Below are 11988 nucleotides of genomic sequence, written 5' to 3'. Positions count from 1 at the left end.
AGAAGAAATTAAACTAGTCATAGAGTCTGGATATAAGAAACATCCTTAAAATAAAACTTTAGAAAGATTAAAAAAAGTTGCATACCTATAAAAGCTATACTAACTATATGTTTTTATAAAATAAAACTAGCTTTACTTTAACTGCTATTAAAGGAACAGATATTTATTGGTAGAAATGTCTAAAGAGAAAATTTCATCATGAAAAGTCCACCCAACAAAATATACAGTCAACATAAATTTGTATACCCTCATCGATGTTCCCTGAGGTAATACGTTAAATGAGTGGTAGGGATTAGATCAGAAATAGTATCTGGTTTTTCCTTCTCCTGACTCAATGACAGCATCTTTGTTCCAACAAGTATGGAGAAAGACTTGATTCCTAGATGTTCTACACCATGTGCTCCTGTGATTTATTATTTCTATCAATAATTATATAGTATTAATACCTATCCAAGTATATTATATAGGCATGTATATGGACATGTGTGTAAACACACATGTATATAACACAACTGAATTAATGTCAAGTTGCATAAATAAATACAATGATATCTGCTTGTAAAACAGATAAAAAAACTTAACCAGTCTTAAAAATCCTCTCTGTCACCAGATGATATGAAATCCTTTTGTTTTTCCTTAAAATGATGACATAAAATTAGGATATTTTATAATTTTTTCCAGTAATAATGATATTTAACAATATTCAATAAAATTTTTCTTAACTATTGATTAGGGCATATGTATGCTTTAACTGAAGTTCATAAATGCAGATAATTTCACACTTTACTCCCTGGATATAAGATAACCCATCCTGCTTCAAAATTTGTTCTAAGTCCTTCCTTATTTATTCTTTACTGGTTAAAATAGATGTTGGATGCATATAACAACTTTCAGTTAATAAAAGAATACATGCATAGATATATATGCATATTTATTGGTGTATATATGTATTTTCCATGTGTTTATGTAGCACATACATTTATTTATTTATTATTTTATAGTTTTATCTCAGTTCACAATCTTGATTCTTTCCAGAGTTCTGGTCACAAATTCAGTGGAACAAAATGGACATCACATTCAATGACTAGGTTCAATGTTGACTTTATGGAGAAATGTGATGCATCTCTTGTCTAGCATGGTTTGTAACCGGAACTGTGGAGAGAGTGAAGTTCACCGGAGTTATGGTACCACTGTACACGTTATATGTATGTTTCTTTTGTCTTTAGTCAGTATTTTTCTTTTTTAAAGAACACACAATAGTGGTAGGAAGAAAAAACAGCATTAGAAATGATATAAAATTTCACTAAGCAAAGTAATAGACATTCAACAATGGTCGCTGTACTGCATGATGTTATCTTCATGTGCTGGTTACCACATATAAACATGCAGATTGGCTTAAAGAGAAAACAAAACAATTACAAAAAAAGGTATAAGAAATTCAAAAGATAAAATAATGAAAAGAAAAAAAGTTAGGCATTAACTGCTCCTTTCAAAACACCTGCAGAAACCGGCAGTGCAAATAGCTCAGAGGATTGAAGCACCTGCTTAGTCAGATGCAGGGCCTGCCTTGCCAGCCTCACCCCGGGGTGCACTAGACAGAGTTAGAGCAGAGAGTGGTGGCCTGCGCCTGTAATCCCGGCTCTGGGGAGGCTGTAAACAGGACGATCACTACGCATGCGATCTATGCACTGAGACCCTGTAGACCCTATAGAACTTGTCCTAAATACAAAAAAAAAAGTCAGCAGTATAATTATCTAAATTACTGTGCATATATATCTAAATATATATTTCTTTTACTGATTTTATTTTTTAATTTAACTTAATTATATTTTATTTTGAATCATATAAACAGAAGCAAAAACAAATAGAAAAAAGACAGAAACAGGGAAATATACAGAAATGCTGATTTTTGGATATTGACAATGTGACCTTCTATGCTAATGAATTTCTTAATTTATCATAGAATATTCTTGGTGGGGTTTCTTGGTTCTTCCAAGTAGAGTATCATGTCATCTGCAAACAATGATAGCTTAATTTCTTTACCTATTCTTATTCCTTTTATTTCTCTCTCTTATCTAATGGCTTTAGATAATTATTCCAGAACTATATTGAATAGGAGTGGTGATAAAGGATATCCTTGTCTTGTAATTGATTTGAGAGGAAAAGATTTGTTTTTCTCCATTTAGAGTTAAGTTGGCTTTTTTTTCATAAATGGCTTTCATCAAATTGAGATATAGGCCATCTATTCCAATCTTCTGTATGGCTTTGATCATGAATGAGCGTTGGACTTTGTCAAAAGCCTTTTCTGCATCTATTGAGATGATCATGTGGCCTTTTCTTTTGGTTCTATTAATATAGTGTGTTATTTTTATAGATTTGTATATGTTGAACCATCCTTGCATCCATGGGATGAAAATTATCTGGTCGTGGTATATAATCTTCTAAGTGATTTGCTGTATTCTATTTGCTAGTATTTTACTGAAGATCTTTGAATCTATGTTCATGTGGGAAACTGGCCTGTAATTCTCTTTTTTGATTGGATCTTTTTCTGGTTTTGGTATCAGTATAATTCTTGCCCCCAGGAATGATTTTGGGCTTATTGCTTCCTTTTCTATTTCATTGAAGAGTTGAGGTGTATTGGGATTAAATCTTCTATAAATTTCTCGTACAATTCAGCTGTGAATCCATCAGGAACTGCGCTTTTCTTTGTTGGTAAGTGTTCTTTACATTTTCAGTTTCCTTGGCTGATATTCGGTTATTCAGAGTTTTTAGATCTTCTTGATTCAGTTTTGGCAATTTGTACCTATTTAGGTCTTTCTATTTCTTCTGTGTCTTTGATTCTGTGAGAATAAAGGTTTCCAAAACAGCTACTGATAATCTTTTGAATTTCTACAGGACCTGCAGTAATTTCTCTATTTCCATTACTTATGAGTTAAATTTGAGGGTTTTCTTTCCTGTTTTTGAGGAGTTTCTCTAGGGGCTCATCAATTTTACTTAATCTTTCAAATAACTTTAATCAGTTTTAACAGGATGTTTTTTCATTTAAAAATACAGCTGAGAAACCTATAGACTTTTCTTTTTCAGTACTATGGAATATTCCATTTTGATGAGATCATAATTTATTGCATATAGTTCTTTTACATTGTGATTACAGCTATGTAGCATATCTAAACACATCTTTCATGCACTATAAATAAATGAAATTCTATGTATAATGTAAGTATCTGTGTTTATAATATCTAGATTGAAGACTCTACTGAGAGTCTTACAGCCTTAGAGACATCTGAAAGCTGTAGTCAAATTGTTCTCCAAAAGCCCAATGTAGGTTGGCATCTCCACTGACAAAGACCTACCCTTGCCACACTGTCAGCATATAGTTCTGGGAGAATCAGAACACAGTTGAGATAAGCACATATATGCAGCATCAGTTTCTGAAAAGACAAGTTGCAATGTGTGCTCCTGACAATTGGTAACTGGTCCTGGGCCTGAGCCACCTTGAACAGGAGGGCATTTTCAAGCCTGCTTGAGTCTTCATTCACTGTAAATATAGAGTACGCCACAATATGCCACTCTCTGCATGTACAATACTTCAATAGGTGATAGATTTAGTGATTCCCACTTGGTATGAAATACAGTGGAGGAAGCCTAAGAAAAGCCAACTTAGAGAATTTAAAGAGCAGTTAATAAAATCTTTATTGAATTCCCATCATATCACAGGTCAGGGAAAATTGACAAATGATGGAAGGGGGTGGAGAGAGAGTGAGTTAGAAACAGTATTAACATTTTAATAACAATTGTTTGCCTTGGTTTTCTTAACCTATACCTGTTGTAAGTTCAAGAGCAGCATGCGCTACAAAGTGAGCTCAAGGTCATCCTGAACTGTAGAGTGTCTTCTGCTAATTCATAGTTTAGAGGGTCAGTTCATTGCAAAGCCCCAGAAATAAGAACCATTTTTTGGTATGGGATATAGTTAAATTTTTCCATTATTTACCAATAAAGAAGAAAAAGAAAAAGCTGTCTCCCTGATTTTCTCTCTCCCTCTCTCCTCTGGGAATACTGGTAATGTCCTCCTCAAAGATGTATTCTGCTTCTGACATCATCAAGCAATTTTTCACCAATTTTTTCAGGTGGAGATGCCTGCCTAGAAAACTAGCCTAGAAAACCCCAAAGCTCTCTGTGGAATAAACTTTAGGATGGCTGAGTTCTAGGATGCTTCCTCAGGTAGGTCCGGCCCATCCACTTGCTCACAGATGCACCTCTCTGCAGGAACTTCTTCCCCAAGAGTTAAAGAGCTGAAAGATTTATATGATCTGAAGAGAAACTAGTGTATCTCCTGGGGTTATTTGTTATAATGGTCCAGTTTCTTCTCCACAGTTTGTTTTTCAGACCCATGGGGATGGTGCCAGAGTAAGCTCCTGGGTGACTTCTCAGTGGAAAATTATAGAATCTATCATCTAGTGTGGTCAAAAGTGGAGAAGACAGGCCAGCCAGATAGCTCAGTGAACTAAAGCACCTGCTTAAGCAGAGCACAAAGGTCAGGTTCATTCCCCAGCGTGCGGTACAGGTCCCACCCAAGGGGCACGGTGAGACCACGATTGAGACTAGGCATGGTGGAGCATACTTGTAATCCCAGCTCTTGGGAGGCCAAAAGCAGGAGAATCACTACGAGTCCAATTCTATGCACTGAAACCCTGTAGACCCTGCCTTAAATACAAAAAAAAAAAAAAAAAAAAAAAAAAAAAAAAAAAAAAAAAAAAAAGTGGGGAAGACGAGGGCTTGCCAGACAGCTCAGTGAACTGAAGCACCAGCTTAGGTATGCATAGGGATCGGAGTTTGATCCCTGGCTGGCCATGTCTGCCCTGCAAACAAGGCACTCTGAGGTGGTGATTGAGATTAGGCTTTGTGGCACCTGTAATCCCAGTGTAGGCTGAAAATGGGAAGATCAATACAAGTCCCATCTGTGTAGTGAGACCCTGTAGTAAATACATTAAAAAAAAAAAAAAAAAAAAAAAGAATAAAAGTTGGGAAGATGATAGAGCTGAATCTCTAAACAACTTAAGATGAAGGAAAGTTTAATATCTCATTAGGAGAGGGTGCTGTTCTTAGGATATTTTATTAGTTTTGATACTTTTCTTAAAATTCCTACATAGCTATTAATGTTATTTTCGTAAATGGGGGAAAAAGCAATAGAAAAGCATAATTAAATATGTATTAATCATATTAAAATATTCTGCTTTTTATTTTTAATTTTAATTTCTTTTTTAGCAAAACATATTTATTAGGAGACAGAAAGCTCCTAATTGAGGAAGGGATGGAAAGGGACCTAAGTGGATTGCCCCAGGTTTTTCTATTTTTAAAAAAAACACTATATTTTGGACGCATTTACTCAGTACCCAATATATCCTGTGCCCAAGTTTGAAACCTTGAAAGATTTTCATTTAGCTTGTAAATATAAACATTTCTTGATCATATATAATATGTTATAACTGTTAACCATATTCTAACATGAAATTATTGTTCTGCGAACACTAATCATGTATGTTTTATGTCCAAAGTATATCATATACATTAAAATGCTGTTTTTTAGAAAGAATCAACTCAAATTTAAATACATAACTCAATAAAGGGCAAATGAAGACAAAATATTTATTTGGCTCTTCAAATTTTTCTTGCTCGAAGTAAAGCTAATCTATATATAAACTACACATAAATACACATCACATTGCGTTTTGTCTGCAGGAGTTTATTGCTATAAAGGGTGTCCTCTCTGTCACTGGCTGCCTTTCCTCTTGGCTACTTCCAAGGTACTGATTAATAATTCTGGAATGCAATCCAACCTGGACTTTAGGAAGGTTTTTTAAATTATTATTTTAGCAAAGGGTTTACAGCGTATGCAGGGTCTCACTACTCGATCGGACTGGGAGCGATCTGCCTGTTTACAGCCTCCCAAGAGCTGGGATTACAGGCGCAGGCCACCATGCCCAGTCTCATATGCCATCTTGGTGCACCCCGGGGGCAGGGCCAGTCTGGCAGGCCCGGGGACCGAACCGCAGTCCCTGCGCTTGCTTGCAGACATTTTAACCCACTGAGCTATTTGGCTGGCCTAGGAAGAATAGTTATCCACGGCCATCATGGACAAATGAATCTTCACAAACGCTGGCCACTGCTGGCAAGGCTTGAGGTGAAGTTATCTTCCGCTTTCTGCCTCTGCATCTCAGACTCTCTTCCTTCGCACCCGTCCTATCTCACGGCACATACAGGACTCGTTCATGTCTTCACATCCGAAAGTGCAGAGTAAGTGTGGATTTCAACATTATTTCTCTCCATAAGAATGTTCCAATGTTTTAAAGATACATTTTGTTGTGATAAGAATAAAATGTAAAAATCTATCTTTTTAACGAATGTTTAAGTGCCCAATACACTTCTGTGAATTATAGAGCCAAGGTCGTTTATTAGATCTCTTTCATTCATTCATCTTGTATATCTTAAATTTTGTGCTTTCTTATTTACAGCTCCTCAGTTCCCCTTCCCCTTAGCCTCGGCAGTCACCAACCTATTCTTTGACTCTGTCACTGTTACTGTTTTATATATGTCCTGTCAATAGAATCCTGCAGAACCGTCCTTCCGTGAACAGTTAGATTACTTGGCACGATGAGCTCATGACCCATCCCTTTTGTCAAATCTTGCAGAGCCCCTTCTCTACTACGGCTGCTGCATTGCGTTCCTTGTGTCCACCAGGTTTTCTCCTTCCATTCATTCCTTCCCAGATGGACATACTGCTTGTTTTCCCACCTTGACTGTTGAGCTAGAATGAACATGGAAGGGGCTGTGGCTACATGGGGTTGCAGAAGGCTCTCTGAAAACCTCATTTTAATACTTCGGGATAAACACCCAGAGGTGAAATTGCAGGATTACAAATGATAGTTCCATTTAAAAATTTTTGAGGACTGTGCATCCTGCTTTTATAAAGGTTGCATCATTTTACCTTCCCTAAAACAGTATTAAAAGATTTCAGTTTCTCCACTTTCTCCCTGGCAATTGTTATTTTTAGTTTTGATGGCATAGCCATGTTTTGGTTATCTTTTCCCTGCCTCATATTTTAAACTTCTGCCCTATTATGCATTGTAGTCCAGCACTCAGAAGTCTCTTCAAGATTTATAGCAAGTCAGCCAAATAGCTCAGTGGATTAAAGCACCTGCAAGCAGGCGCAGGGGCCAGCAGTTCGATCCCTTGGCCTGTGTGCCGGCCCCGCTCCCGGGGTGCGCTGAGATGGCGGTTCAGACTGGGCCTGGAATCCCAGCAATTGGAAGGCTGTAAACAGGCGTATCACTATGGTTCCTATCTAGCAGTGAGACCCTGAGCACCCTGTAAACCTTTCCTTAAAAATACTATGTATATTTATATATACAAATCCTGCATCAACCACAAAATTTTTGTTTCATTTCGCACGTCTTGCTATGGAGTTCAGACTCATTGTGCTCCTCCTATCTCAACCTCTCCAGCACTGGGATTACGGGCCTGCAGCACCTCCCTCAGTGTCAGTGGCAGCACGGCACATGGCTGGCTTGACATACAGGACAGGGGATCCAACCTGGATCCCTGTGTTTGCCAAGCAGGTGCTTAGAAGGCCAAGCTATGGCCCACCCCAACCACAATATTTTTCAAAATCCTATTTCCTTCTACAATTCCCATTTTAGTTCTTCTTCAAAGAAAATCCACTCAAGTGAAGTGATTTTGCTCTCTTATTCTGCCTTTTCACCTTCCATTGCCTACTCAACCTAGTTGATCAGATCTTTTAGCTTTTCCAGTTCACTAAAACTGCTTTCACTAAGGTCAACAATAGTCTTCCATTCTATTCAGTCAATATACTCTTCTAGGTCTTCTCTGTTGTTGGTCTCTGAAGAGCATTTGAAATATTTGAACACATTCTTCCTCGGAAAGCCCTTGCCTGGGGCATGGTGATGTCCTATATTCTGGTTTTTCAAGCGTCACATGAAGCTGTTTCAGATCAGCCTTTATTTTCAACATTGTTTCCTAGCTGTCCTTTCGAGTTACACTTTAATTTAGAATATTAACTTTTTTACTGATTCATTAACTACATTCTGTTTTGGCTGTCTGTGTCACTATTAATTTAACATAATATTCTCCTAACTCTTAGCATCTCAAAATGTGAGTGACTATGGAAGTTGAGATTTAGAGAAATAATTAAGGTAAGGTGAGGTCACTTGGGTGGGCCTCCATCTAGTATGACTGGTACCTCTGTAACAAGAGCATTTGCACAGTTGTGCCCCAACCCAGAGGCAGACGTGAGGAGGACACAATAACTAGCTGGCCAGGAAGGAGAAACCAACTTGCCAAAACTCTGGATTTGGACCCCTAGACAGAAGAACTATGAGAAAATAAATGTTGTTTAAGCCATCCAGCCTGTGGCATTCTATGAGGGTAATTCTTGGCAATCAATATGCATATGCTAATAATTAAAAATATGCAATTATTCAGCTTAAGGAAATACCACACATTCATACGTAATCAACAACTAGGTAAGTATGTAAATCATTGTTGCCTACAAAGTGGCTCCCATAGAGTAACTGTAGTTCTAAAGCTCTTAGCATGAATTAACTGTACTTTGCAGTTCCACATAAGTTAAAACATGGTGTACTACATTTTTTGTATCTTGTTTTTTGTTTGTCTCTTTGTTTAAAATCACATTTTTGTCTTGAAGGCATTTTCCTATGGATTGAATTCTTTGAAAATGTGAACTTAACAGATTCATCCTCCTTTAAGTTCTAATGGTATTAAGTTCTTGTGTTTTGCTTTGGAGACTGGAAGAGAGTCTATAGGAAGCATAGGTCATCTCCTCTCTTCACATTTGTGGGCTTCTTGATGTAGTTTCCTTTTGCTCCTATGTATAACCTTGAGGTCTCTTCTTTGCATATATATATATATTTACTTTCCAAGACCAGACTTACATTCTTAACTCCATGTTGGTGAACAAAAATCTCTACAAAATGCCTCTCCGTCTCCATGGTGCAAAGCAACTCTAAGAGTCTGGAAATAAGTATGTTTATTGCCAACTGATTCTCAATCATATTTTGATGAGTAACCAAACCCCCTCAGTGTCCAATTGTAGTGTATTCCTTCATTGCCTTGGCTTAGAAATTTTCCTTGGCTTTTCTTTCTCTCACTTGTACCTCTCTCTAAAGTATCACCCGAGCCACAATAACTGATCAGCCAGACACCTCCTGACTGCATGCACACCTAGAGGTGCACTCCACCCTGGCCCTGCCACTGTCTTCCTCTTACAGCCTGATGGACCTTCTAACATCTACTCTCAATTTTCATTATTCTAAGACAATAAAATGTTCTTTCAATAATCTCTCTTTATTCTTTTTTCTTCTTTTTTTTTTTTTTTGAACCAGGGATTGAACTCAGGCCCTTGCACTTGCCAGGCAAGCGTTTATTCTACCGAGCCATCTCCTCAGCCCCTACTTATCCATCTCCCGGGCCCCAATCATATCTTAATTTAACAAGACGGAGCTTTGTTTTTCCTGGTAGAACTAATTTGTGTTTATTATTCATGAGAATGCCCACCCTATTTAAAATAGAAGTATTAAATTACTGTGTGATTCAGCCATGTCTATGTATCCAGCTTTCTTAGACACTATGTTTGCTTCAATATACTTCAAATTTAAACAGTTAGTTTTTTCAAAACTTACCTCACTTTTCTCATGCTCCAGCTTTCTACATGCCTTGTTATTCTAAACACAACACTTTCTGCAACTTAGGCCATTCAGATCAGTCCTAGCTTGCTACTTACTTTTCAATTATAAATACAAAAGCATCATTGTTCTTGGAAAAATGTTTCATAAACTCCCACTCTGATGTTAACTTTTCGCTATACAAATTACAATACTTTTGTCACTGAACCACCAAGAAACAATATTGTTGCTTTCCTTTGTTTCCCAGAAAATTTTTGACACACCAGAGAGAGAACAGTGTAATAACTAGTTTTACATTCTGCCAACTCAATGACCAATTGTACCTCATCTACCTCCATCCAACGTTCATTCCCTCTGAATGTTTTTAAGCAAATCCTTTAAGAATTTCAAAATGTGTCTTTAAAAGCATCTTTACAATAACAACCTTACATTTTGCCACACCTAAAATATGTGACATTTTCCAATATTCTCATTCCAGAGTTTTGTTTTGTTATACGAGGCCTACCATTGGATCTACACGTCTGCCCCATTTTGTTTTCCACAAGTCTGTCTTCTTTTTCCCTACTCCTCTTTTTTTTTAAAAAATTTGATTCATGACCTAAATCATGGACAATAAGAAAATAATATACATTGATATAATTTCGTGTCTTAGAGGCCTGCTTAGCTTTTGTCTTATGAGTGAAGACCTGCTATGGTTTGTGCCCTGTTAGTATCCCTGAATTCTGGGCTTTCCTTTCTCCTGCAGCCTCATGAAGACATTCACATATTCTCCTCTCTGTGGCCTTTGCGTTGCTACAGTAGCAAACTCTTTCTTTTACTCTCCTGGTCTAGAGGATAGTAGTGCCCCTTTATTTGCAAATGTTACTTGCAAATGACGCTTTGAGCAGGTGATTTGCAAATTTCATAATTTCTGGTGCTGCAGCAAACTGTCAATGGACGCAGGATCTAAAAGCGTGTCAAGTTCAGCAGATTTGAGAGTGGAGAGCAAGAAAACAACTCCACACCCATCTTGCCTGCACTGTTCTCACAAGGTCTTGCTAGCCGCCACACGGGGAACCTTTGCAGTGCCTGAGGTCTCTGACTGAGGTCTCTAACTCTGAGCTGACTGCAGCCCCTTTGGAGCTGAGTTTACGGTGTGAGAAGTCACTGTGTGGTTTATGGTTTAATATGCTCGGTTAACTCTAATAGGCCTTTTTCTTTCCTCAACACACACAAATAATTTTCATGATTGAAGATAAAAGTAAACTTAGTATGTCTTTATTGCTGTTTCTTTATTTTCGGTTGTTTGATCCATATGCTGTCAACTTAACACAAGCATATTATTTTTCTAGCCTTGTCTTAGACATAATTCCTATCTTTCTTCTCTCTGCATGCAAAGACAGGACCAAGTACAAAAGAGGGCTGCTCACGCTGCTGCCGGAGGTCCATTCCACATTAAGTCAATAAATCATGTAACCACAAGTCATTTGTCAAAAACACATTTATTTGAATCAGAATTACTTTATGTGCAGGGGTTGCTCTATTGGTTTGCCAACTCTTACTAAATAATTCATCAAGTCTTGATTTGCTAGAAACATAACACAAAAGGAACATATACTAAAATTAAATAAAGCTCTCCTACCTTGCAATAGCACTTTGAAGGAAATCTAATTACACATCATTGTCATGTCATAAATATGGGTATGCCGAATTCAGAAGCTAGATATTGCTTGTGTATTTGAAAACACACACAATAAATAATGAACACATTTTGTTATCACTCTTAATTTCTAGTGGATATTTTACTATAATACTCCAAATTCCTTCTTTTGTTCCTCTCCTGGCAATGAAGAGATGCTGATAAAAATCCTCTTCAAAGGACACAGTACCTTCGGTTGTCTCCAGAGTGGCTAACTGAACTCCAGGAACTGAGAAGTCTCACCTTTTATTTGGCTGAAGGTGTCCTTTCTTCAGTATTTTACTATATATTTCCGTAAAACTAAGTGTGATCTTCATCTAACTAACCAGTGAAATTAAAACTCCTTAATATACCTGAAAATTAAGAAAATAAGATGTAAAGCTTTTTCAAAAGTTATTGTAATGTCCCCTACAGAACAACGGGATAATCAATCGCACTGCTTAGTAAATGTGTTGCTCGAATGGAGAGATTAAAGCATATGCCACATTATGTTTGTAAAACTCATTGTGGATTTTATTTCACTCCTTTAATGAAAACTTATTCTGCAAGTCTTAAATATAGTTAAGTCATGAGGCTTTGAGTCCTGTAATA

The sequence above is a fragment of the Octodon degus genome, unplaced genomic scaffold (assembly GCF_000260255.1).
Source record: "Octodon degus isolate 3935 unplaced genomic scaffold, OctDeg1.0 scaffold00042, whole genome shotgun sequence".
NCBI classification, from domain to species: Eukaryota; Metazoa; Chordata; class Mammalia; order Rodentia; family Octodontidae; genus Octodon; species Octodon degus.
Note: the sequence above shows the minus strand (reverse complement) of the source record.